This window comes from Chiloscyllium punctatum, chromosome 3 (genome assembly GCF_047496795.1).
Source record: "Chiloscyllium punctatum isolate Juve2018m chromosome 3, sChiPun1.3, whole genome shotgun sequence".
Classification (NCBI taxonomy): domain Eukaryota; kingdom Metazoa; phylum Chordata; class Chondrichthyes; order Orectolobiformes; family Hemiscylliidae; genus Chiloscyllium; species Chiloscyllium punctatum.
Window position 1 is genome coordinate 122,356,195 of NC_092741.1, and position 11,901 is coordinate 122,368,095.

Consider the following 11,901-nt stretch of genomic DNA (forward strand, 5'->3'; position numbering starts at 1 on the left):
CAATTGAAGTAAATTCAATGTGATTAAAGATGGTCTGTTAATACCATAAATAGCCAATTAGTTCTTAGATTATACCAGGTACAAATAACTTTTGACAAATCTTTGTAACAGTGGTCTGACCTTGCTCAACAGCTCAAGGCAGGTTCTTATTTAAATTTAAATAAAATTTCCAAAAACACATTTTATTCTCTCCAATTCTGTTGCCAAATCAGACATTCTCTGGAATATTATCCAGACCTGTACTAATCCATGGCATTTTGTTTTCTGTAACAAAAATAGAAAACACTGGAGAAACTCCACAAGTCTGGCACCATCTGTGGAGAGAAAGCAACGTTAACGTTGAGTCCAGTCAACACTTCAACACAACTGAAAGCAGCTGGGAAAGCATGGTACTTGAAGAGTGCTGTAAAAAAAATCACAGCAGACTGAAATTGTTAACTCTTTCTCTCTGCACAGATGCTGTCAGAGCTGCTGAGTTTCTCCAGCATTCACGGTTTTTGTTTTTCAATAAAAATTCTTTGCTTTTATTTCTGGCCGAGAACATTCACGTTGAAGTCGCAGATTGATGGAAAAAGTACATTCACGTTTCCTTGTGGATTTCAACCATGGACACCCTGGCAAGTACACTATCTATCACTGCACCAACAAGCGCCCTCTGGCTTAGTTGTAATGTTTTGGCTCTCCTTTCATTGGGAAACAGTTAATAGAACTGGTTCCTAACCAATTAGAAATGAGTTTGTATGATTGGAGTCGTTATGTACTAAGACAATGAGCGCCAGGTGAAACATTTTTTAAGTGAGGGAAAATTTTACAAAAATGCAAAATGGAAAAGCGGGGATCTTGACAGTGAGCGGAAAATGGTTGTTAAGAGTTGGGGGGGGCGGTATTTTAAAAATACAACGTGCATTTGATGTTACCCTTCCCATGGCTATTAGTCACGTTATTTTGTTGAGGTATTTAACCCATCGTTTGTTCTCTAGAAACAGATAGTTTCCTCACAAATACTTGGGTGAGAGAAGGTTTAATTTCAAACGGTGGTTTCATTTTTCGAGAATAAATTCTTCATTTTAGCGGCGGAATTTCCGGATTAATGCGGTAGGGTTTCAGGAGTTGGCGGTGGCTGGGGTGGAGAGCCAGGCTGAGATGGAGAAACCATGCCACTATGAGATTGTTGGGGAACTCGGCCGAGGGAGTTACGGGACTGTGTACGAAGCAAGACACTGCAAGAGCCAAGTTAAAGTCGCCTTGAAAAAAGTGCTGTGTAACTCTCCTGAATCTTCGGAACTGGCTCTGCAGGAGTTCTGGGCGCTGAGCAGGGTGAAGAAGAGACACCAGAACGTGATCTGGCTCCATGAGTGCATCCTGCAAAAAGAGCAGGTCATCCAGAAGATCAGGAAGGAACCTCCGGAATCAGACAACCACTTGCTCCTCATCGAGACTTGCCTTAAGGGGAAGTGTTGCTTCGACCCTAGAACCACCCCCCTCTTGTGGTTTGTGATGGAGTTCTGTGATGGGGGCAGTCTGAATGACTACTTGCTGAGCAGAGACGCTGACCGAAGGCTGAACCGTCACTTCATACAGCAGCTCGCTGCTGCTGTGGTATTCCTGCATCTCAATCAGATCATTCATAGAGACCTCAAACCAGACAATGTCCTAATTGTTAACACTCCAACCGGACCCCTCTTAAAGGTGAGGAGTGAGGTTATTATTCCTTTACGCTAGAGGGTAATTAGAGGAATTATTGGCACTTCCGTTATGGAGAAAGTGAGGACTGCAGATGCTGGAGAGTCCGTAGAAAAGTGTGGTGTTGGAAAAACACAGCAGGTCAGGCAGCATCCGAGGAGCAGGAGAGTGGATGTTTCAGGCATAAGCCCTTTGGGAATGTTATGGTGACTTTGGCCCACTGTCTGCACAGGTTCTGATACCTGGCACCAATTGTCTGTCTATGCCCATATTCCTGCAGATTGCCTTCTATCCAGTGCCCTTTTGAATGCCTTTACCTCCTTTTGTGACTTTGGGATGACAGTGTTCTGTCCAGTTTTGTTTGTCGTTTATCTAAATAAATTTAAATGAGAATATTGAAGGCATGGTTAGTAAGTTTGCAGATGACATCAAAACTGGTGGTCTAGTGGACAGCGAAGAAGGTTATTTAAGATTACGACGAAATCTTGATCAGTTTGGCTGAAGAATGGCAAATGGATTTTAACTTAGATAAATGTGAAGGATTGTATTTTGCTAAAACAAGAGGACAGGATTTAATAGTTAATGGTAGGCCCTTGATAGTGTTGTAGAACAGACCTAGAGGTCATAATACATAATTCTTTTGAAGTTTTTTTCACACAAATAAGGTGGTTAGCATGCCTGCTGTCACTGTTCACTCCTTTTTGATTATAGGAATTGGGATATCATGTTAATGTTGTGCAGGATGTTTTGTAAGATCTCTTCTGTAGTACTGTACTGTGGATAGTTTTGGTTGCCTGTTTAGAGTAAGGACATCATTAAACTGGAGATGGTTCAGAAAAGACTTATCTGGTTGTCACTGGAATGGAGGGTTTTTTTTAATAAGGAGAGCCTTTTTCCATTGGAGCGTAGGTAGTTGAAAGGTGAGCTTTTGTAAAGCTCTAAAATCATGAAGGGTGTAGATAGTGAAGGCAGGTGTCTTCCCCTTAGGGTGGCGAATTTCAAGACTAGGGGACACACTTTTAAAGTGAGAGGACAAAGACTTTTAGGGGCAATTTTGTTTTGGTGTGTGGAATGAACTTCTAGAGGGAGTAGTAGATGTGGGTTCAGTTACAATGGTCAAAAGACACTTGGATAAGTACATAAGAAATATTTGGAGGGTTATGAGTCGATCATAAGCAGGTGGGATTATGGTTGGCATGGACTGAAGGATCTGTTTCTGGACTCCGACAAAGTGCTTCACCGCTGATTAAAGTGTAATCACAATTTTATGAAAGATACCAATTTGTGTCAAACAGGCTCTGAGACAGACAAGAACATCAGAATGACCAAGCAATCTGTTTTCCATGTTGAAGTATCAATATTGAGATCTCTACTACTTGTAAGACCTTAACAAATAGGAGCAGGAGTTTTCCATTTGGTTTCTCGAGTCATCTGTTTCACTCCTCAGTAGGATTATAGCTGATCTGATATTTCTCACCACCACTTTTCTGCTCTTTCCCCATAACCCTTGATGCCCCTACTGATCAAGAATCTACATGTATCAGCCTTAAATATGCACAAAGACTATATGGCAAAGAGACTAAAGTCTCTCAATCCCGAAAGAAGAAATGCCTCCCCATCTCAGTCCCAAATTAGTGCCCCTTTTTATTTTGAGACTCAACCCCCTGATCCTAGGTTGCCTTGCCCCAAGAAGGGAACCATCCTCCACCTCTACCCTGTCAAGCTCATTAAGAATCTTTGTTTCAATGAGATCACCTCTCTCTTTTTAACTCCAGTGAGTAGAGTCCCAACTTCTTTAGCCTTTCTTCCAAAAGATAACCTGTCCATACTAGGAATCCTCCTGGTCAACTTTTTTTGAGTTGACTCCAGTTAAATTATACCTTTTCTCTTGCAACTAATGCAGCAGGATGTTTTGCATCTGGTTCTCAGTGTGGTGACTGAATCTTAAAATGCAGTTGCACAGTCCAGAGTTTATGCATCATCTTTTGTAAATGGGCTTGAACCTATGACCTTGAGATCAATGTACAAACTAAGTCATTTTCTTTCTGGGGATTCACTCTAACTTTAAGGACCCAGACACTGTAACCTACTGACTCCATTACCTATTATTCATTCAGACCTCAGCTACTGATTAGAATCTAATTTTCCCATTAGAAAGAAGCCTTGCAATCTTGAACCTGAAATGTAATTCTTTCTTCACCCTGGGAAAAATAGCCTGACCTCATGAAATTATCTGTTTAAAATGCAGCCATCACCATTTGAAATTCTTCTGATCAGTTGGTAGTGCACAATCCTGCTCCATTGTAGGTCAGATTAGATTACATTACAGTCTGGAAACAGGCCCTTCGGCCCTACAAGTCTACTCCGACCCGCCGAAGCGCAACCCACCCATACCCTGACATTTACCCCTTGCCTAACACTACGGGTAATTTATCGTGGCCAATTCACCTGACCTGCACAGCTTTAGACTTGGGTCCACACCTATTCTGAAAGGCCCATATTCACTCTTGAATTCTTTTTACCCCACTTCCCCACACCTTTGTTTTAAATGTACATTTTAATCTGAATTGTTGTAGAATAAGCTGGAAAATATCCTGTCCCTGATGTATGCTTATTCTGGCACAAACATTTTAGTTCAGTTTTTTGAAGAAAAATTTATTCAGACCAGATCTGACTATCACTCCTCTTAATATATTTGCAAGCCTTGTCAAGTTAGTACAACTTAAACATTCAAAGTTTTTTCATAATTTTAAAAAGTGAGCTATGGCAGAACATTAAGCTGAGTAGATTTTACAGTGTGGATCTAATTGAAAAGTTATTAATGGCAATATTTAAATGATAAAATTTAGAAGGAAATCACAAGCTGGTTGATCAGCTGAGACATGGACCCTGACTTTTTAATATTGGCTGTAACAGTGTCTTAAATTGACTGACTGTAGCAGATATAATTTTTTTTAAAAGTCATCTTTACACAAGTGTCATAGCTTACAGGCTGAGTAAGTAGTTGAACCAGGATCCTGCATTTGCGTCCAAGCTCGTGGATACAAAGTTCAGTTTATGTGCAGGTGCTCTGGGAATGTTTTTGATTCCCGGAGAACAGCATCTTGAGGGGCTAAGAGATGAAAGTGAACTGGGCTCAGATGAGACCTAAAGTATGAGAACAAAAATGAAAAATTGCAAAGGTGGACGGCTGAGTGATTGATTATATTTGATTTAAAACCTGAAGCAGAATAATAAGACTGTGTAAAACCCAGGATGCTGTTGTGCAAAAAGGCCACAAATCAGTTTCCATATTAAAAAAATTTCTGGATATCAATTTAGTGTGGAGGGTTTACCTCTGCAGGAGAGAGAGAGGCTAGCTTTGAGAGATGGAGAATGGGATTGTTTTTGTTAAAATGGGGTCATTGCAACACTCCTATTACCATAATTTCAGGGGATTAACCCTGGCTCTGTGAAGAGTGCAGGAGGGCATTCTGGGAAGCAGCAACAGGAATACCTGAAAATAAGACTTCAATCCAGTGAAGCCACCAAACCAGATTACTTGCATGCCAAACAGCATAAGCAGCATGTGACAGCTATAGATCCCACGATTGATCGATCATCTGTTAGCTCTGCAGTCCTACCATACATATTGTCAAGAACAGTAGTGGACCATTAAACAAGCCCATGGAGAAGGAAGGCCCACAAACAACCCCATCAACAACAATAATAGAACCCCACACATCTGTGCAGAATAGAAGACAGAAGTATTCACTGCAATCTTCAGCCAGTAGTGCTGACTGGATGATCCATCTCAGCCTCTTCAATGGTCCTCAGCATCACAAATTAATCTTCAGCTAATTTGATTCACTCAGTGATATCAAGAAATGGTTTGAGGCACTGGCAAGTGCAAAGACTGTGGACCCTGAAATATTCTGGCAATATTTATGGAAGAGTTGTGCTCCAGAACTTACCACTCCCCAAGCCAAGCTCTTCTAGTAGTTACAACACTAGCATCTACCCAACCAATGAGGAAAATTTGCCCTGGTGTATCTTGTACACAAAGCAGGACAAATCCAACCCAGCCAATTACCATCCCATCAGTTTACTTTTCAATCATCAAAATGATGGAAGCTGGCCTCCCCCAATGCTATCAAACAGCATCTGCTCATTAACTGACTACCAGGGCTACTCTGCTCCTGACCTCATTATGGCCTTGATTCAAACATGGACAAAACAGCTGAATTCCAGAGGTGAGAGTGACAGTCAAATGCAGCCTTGATGTCAAGGACTGACAGCAGAAACCCTAGCAATACTGGAATCCATGGGAATTGGGGGAAACTCTCTGGATGGAGTCATATCTGCCACTTAGAAAAGTTGTTGCGGTCATTGGGGGTTCAGTCATCTCTGCAGTAGTTCATCAGGATGATGTCCTAAGCCCAACCACTGATATTGCCTCCATAATAAGGTCGGAAGTGGGGATGTTCACACGTGATTGCGCAATGTTTCAGCACCATTTGTGACGACTCCAATATTGAAACAGTCAGTGTTCAAATGCAACAAGGTCTGGACCATATCCAGGCTTGGGCTGCGAAACAGCAAGTAACAACTATGCTGCACAAACTTCAGGCAGTGACCACCCTCCAATAGGAATTATTCTACCTACTGTCCCTTTTGTAATTCAATGGTACTTCCACAACATTGAATTCCCCACAATCCTGGGGTTTACCATTGACCAAAAACTCAAGTGGACTCACCACATGAATGGTCTCTGCGAGGGTAGGTCAGAGGGTACGAAAACTGTAGCAAGTGTCTCCCCATAGCCTGTCCACCATCTACAAGGCATGAATCAGGAGTGTGATGGAAAGATTCCCATTACCTGGAAGTATGCAGCTGCAGCAACACCAAGCTTAACATACCCAGGACAAAGCAGCCAATTTGATTTGGCACCACATCCATTCCCTCCATTGCTAACACTCAGCAGCAGTCTGTATTATCTACAAGATGCACTGCAGAAATTCATCAAAAGTTTTTAGGTAGCACCTTCCATCTAGAAGGTCTTGGGCAGTGGATATCGGGGAATGCCACCTCCTGTAAGTTCCCCTCCAAGCCATTTGCCATCTTGACTTAAAAACATACCACTGTTCATCTAATGTTACTGGGTCAAAATCCTGGAATTCCCTCCCTAAGGGCAGGTGGGCTGTAACATTTCAAGAAAACTGCTCAGCACCACCACCTTCTCAAGAGCAACTAGGGATGGGTAACAAATCTTGGCCAGCCAGCAGCACCCACATCCCATAAGTCGTCAATAAAACATTCTTTAATATAGGCAACTGTTCAAATAGCTGCCTCCAGTGCAGTAATATTTCCGATTCCATTATCTCCCCTCTATCTGCTTTTTCCTGGTTTAGCAATGGACATCAAACACTCAATACCAGCCAAAAAATTGACAATGGTAAAACTGCATGATAAACAATTTTTGGCAGGACATGCAAGGGAACTAAAGAATTACAAACTTCTAATTATAAATGCTGAGGGTTGCCAGCTGTTCTTTTTTTTTAACTTTGATTTTCAGCTTCTATGAATTTTTTTTTGTAGCTGACCGAATCAGTGCTGCTTTTCATTCAAATGTGGGAGATTAGACAGACTAACACCACTTCAATGTTATTGCTGTAAACACCATCTCCTAGTTAGTTCTCAACCACTTTTTGAAAAGAGAATTTAAATTTCTGATTTGGTACCGAATAATTGAGTATGAAATTCATTCATTGAGTTAATGACTAGAAGCAGACAGTGCGACAGTATTTAAAACTGGGGTAGATGGGTGGTGGAAAGAATAAAGGGGTGTAGGAACCAAGCACTTTATATATTAACACTGTTGTCTTCGGAAGTTAAACACCAATATGGACATGCTATTTCTGTCCTGTAATTGCATGTTCCTCCTCAATTTTTGCTTCTCTTGTCCATAATGTGAAATCTACTGGCTTAAATCACAGGCCCATCTGCTAAAATTCTGGTTTTATTAACCATCTGATTATATTCAAATGGTCAAGAGCAATGAATGTTACAAATCTTCTCTTTTTAAGATAAACAATGAAATGCTAATGGATCCTGCAGAGATCCCCATTTCCCAACTCTTGGTATCTGGTCAGTAGTTTACTCCAACATGCAAATGTGAAAAAGAAGCTTTTGAGAAAATTGTTCTTTAAGCATGAACAGCATGGAAATTGAGAAAGTTTGCTTCAGTGTGTCCTCTGCTCACTTCTTGTATTCCAGGTGGCTGATTTTGGCTTGAGTAAATTGTGCCAGAATAAAGGCAGTGTGAATCAACGGCAAATGTCAACAGCATGTGGCTCTGATTTCTACATGGCACCAGAACTCTGGGAGGGGCAGTACTCTGCTAAAGTTGACATCTTTGCCCTTGGGATCATGTTCTGGGCCATAATTGAGAGAATCACGTTTCGAGATGTTGAAGTCCAGAAGGAGCTGCTGGGTGAGTGAATATCCACCATCTGTTGAAGTTGGTTGAGTGGGGTGTTGTTACTGGGTGTCAGAATTCTTCAAACGCCCCTCTGATAGCAAAGGTGACACCTTGAGCCTTCAAATATTGCCTTCCACAACAAGTAAGCTGTTTATCTACGTGGAACGGACCTCAAAATGAGCACCACTGGACCAACAAGGTTGTGACTTATACAGTGGCTTTAAAATAAAATGGCCCAAAAAAAATTCATGAAGTAACATCAAATAAAATTTTCTGGATCCTTTTAAGGAGACATTGGGCTAGGTGGATTTTAGGGAGAGGGAGACCTGGAAAGGCTTGGATGAATTTCCAGAGCCTGAGGTCTCGGCAGACAGTGATGGAGTGATTTTTAAAATTTGAGTTGCTTAAGAGGCTGCAACTGGATCAATGCAGATTTCCTACAGAGTTAGTGTTCTAGAAGGTTACGCAGTTGTGGAGAGGCAGTGTCCTGGAAGAATTTGATGTTAAAGTAGGAGACGAGCTAAGTCTGTGAGCATAGGGGTGATGAGTGAATGGATATGAATTAGGACGTGCATAGTAGACTTTTGGATAATGACGTTTGTAGAGGATAGAACATTGTTGATGGCCAGGAGTGTGCTAGAACAGTCAAACTTCCCTAAATGGAGGGATGATGTGTTCCAGTGTTGGGGAAATAGGTTCTAATGATTGGCTAAAATCAGAAGCTTATCTCTAGGTCAAGTATGATACTTAAGTTGCAAATATTCTGCTTGTCACCTTCTCCTGGAAAGGATGGAGTTGGTTGAATGGACTGAGAAAAGTTGTGCTTTCTCTATATTGGAGGAAACTTCTCACTCACCGTGGATGGTACAAGCAGTTTAGTGATGAGAGGTGCTGGTGATGAACGTAGTGTCATCAAATTGTATTTGGAATCTGATGCTGTGGATCTTTGCATCATGTAGGTCATCCCTGAGCAATTGGCCTTTGCAGATTTAGGTGTTATAAGCCAGATACTGAACTTCATTGTTTCTGCATTAAAGTACACAGTAAAGCAGTAAAATAAAAAAAAATTGGAATGACACTAAAACAAATTGCTAGAGAAACTCAGTAGGTTGGGCAGCATCTGTGATGAAAGTTGATGTTGTTTGAGTTTAGTGACCCTCCTTCAAAAGAGAAGGGCCACTTGATTCAAAATGCTAACTTTTTTTCAGCTTTGTTTTTCTAGCATCCACAGTTGTATTTTAGTGGAATACCTGAGACTGACACTTGTATCTCTCCACAGTTGCTACCAGACCTGAATATTTGTTTAGTTGTTTCAGACCTAACACTGCCTTAGAAATGTGATGCATTTTTCTCACTACTCCGTTATGATGGAGGTGCTGAAAGGTCCTATCTCAACACCTGCATTCTCCATTGCCCCCCAGTCCAGCTCCTAAAGAAAAATGTTTTGATCTTACCCACTTTCTCAGTCAGGTTGACTTTTCAATTGGAGGCTCTTTTTTAAAAAAAACTTTTTTAAAAGTTTGTTTACTTAACTAAAATTTTCTTTTTCAAGTGCTGATTTCAGGTTAGACTTCTGAACATGATTGGAATGTAAAATCAGTGACAATTGACTGTTACACAAATCCTCACCCAATTCAATGAAAGGACATGCTGTTAGACCACATCTTTAAGTGCCATTTGTACACCCCAGGCAGCAACTTCACAACCTGCCTTGATTATTGTCCAGGTGAGCAATAATGCATTGTTCTCACTCATGAATATTGAATCTTAACCTCATGAATAAAGGAATTGGAACACCCAAATATTCAAGTTACTCAATGTGATCTAAAACCAATATTTAATTTCACTGCAGTAACCTTCCATCAGATTAAAATGTGAACCATTCCAGCTTCACAAAGAAAAGAAGAGGATTCATCCATAATTAGCCTGTAAACTTTTCTTCCCCATTCACTATAATTTTGCACTTTGCCACTTTTCCCTCTGTCCAATTTTGGATGTTGTCCGTCTGGCCTGATCTTTCCTAATGTCTCACTTTCTATTGTCTACCCAAAATTCTGGTATTTTTCCAGTGGTTGCACTTGCTCAGTTTCCAGAAAGGGAATAGGATAACTGAAATGTTGAAATTTTTAAGGGGTGTTGGGTGGTATCCAAACCTTTCTAATGTGGGATGTTTGGGTTTGCTTTTGCAGGTATATATCTTTCTCAGGGGCATGAACTGGTCCCTGTGGGAAAGGCATTAGTGGAAAACCCCAGCCTGGAGCTTCCAATTCCTTTGAATAGTAAAAGGACTATGAATAAAGATATCAAGAAACTTCTAAGGGACATGCTGGCATTTAACCCACAAGAACGGCCAGATGCCTTCAGCCTACAGGAACAAGTTGAGTATGTCTTCAGGAACAAGATGATTCTCCCCTGAACCACCCACAAACTTCTCCTTGTTGATCTATGGGAAGATTTGAATGAATGTGAACTTATCCACAGAGCTGACACTCGCCTAGTTTTTAGATATTATGCTGAATGCTTACTAATGTAAAGTCTTGGGGCTTGTGCATAGAATTGATGTGTATTGAGTTGAGGTGTACATATTCAGTATAGGTTACAGTTCATGTGTCAAAAGCAACTTTTCAAATATTTTTAAGAAATAAAGGACCGAATCAGTTTTATTTTGGACTATGAATAACTTTGTGGTGAGTGGGTATGGCTGTTTGGATTCTTGTGTATTTGCACACTCTTCAATAATTATACTTTAGCTACTGGCTACTCACTAAGCAAAGGTAACTTTCTTTGAATGACCTATTGCTTATTATGTCAGGATAATACTGTACTTCACTAGGTTGATAAACTAATCTATATAATGGATTGTCTCCATTCAAACTGAGATTAGGACAGCTCCACATAGTGACCTTTGTTCAGATTGGTGCCACTTTCATCTTCCCAGTTCTCAGATGGATAGTTAGTTGATTTTAAATCTTTAGTGTATGTACCAAGACTTGTCACTCTGGTCTGATTTTGTTGATCTGTTTTGTAATATTTTTATCAACTTGTCCAGACTTATGACACATCTTTGAACCAGGTGGGACTTGAACCCAGGCCTCTTGGCCCAGAGGTAAGGTCACTATCACCACATCACAAGAGTCCAGTTCTGCCTTGTAACCTGGAGTAAATGGCACTATGGCAGGGATTGTATGCTAATACCTGACTTTCATTTCCTTAATGTTTTGGGACACTGCTTTGACTTTGGATCCCTCTTCATTTTTACCTGTTGGTAGACTGTGAATTTTCTCTCTTGGTTGGAAATGTGCAATTTATTTGTTTGTTGTAAATCTGAATTTTGAGAATCTTGTCCTGGAATTTTCCAGGACTACTTACTTTTATTTTTGTCTCCTGGGATGGGGTTTTAAAAAAAGTGCTCTCAATCTGTGCTGGATTCCAGGTTTGTTGGGAACCATTGCAGTCTGTTTGGTTTCAGTAGAGCTCCTATTTACATGCAGTAATGTTTTGGGTGCTGTCTGAGGCTTACTGTCTATATTATGTATGAGTTATACTAGGTCTTTAGGCAATTGGACACGTTAATAATTTCTGTTTGTCTACCTATGACTTTTCTGAACCTGATGTAAAAGGTTGACATTTCAACCTCAAACAGGTATCCTGCAACTAGATGACAGGATACTACCCTATCACACAAAACTCTACTCTGCTGTCAGTAAGTTAGTCTTTTAACAAAAACACCATAACTACTGAGAATGCAATAAACTTCC

At 40.6% G+C, this 11,901-nt stretch overlaps 1 pseudogene; it reads left to right on the top strand.

The window, feature by feature from the left end:
* Window positions 1–1,117: 1,117 nt before the first annotated feature.
* On the top strand, window positions 1,118–10,559 carry LOC140454375 (serine/threonine-protein kinase PDIK1L pseudogene; annotated as a pseudogene).
* The last annotated feature ends 1,342 nt before the right edge of the window (window positions 10,560–11,901 follow it).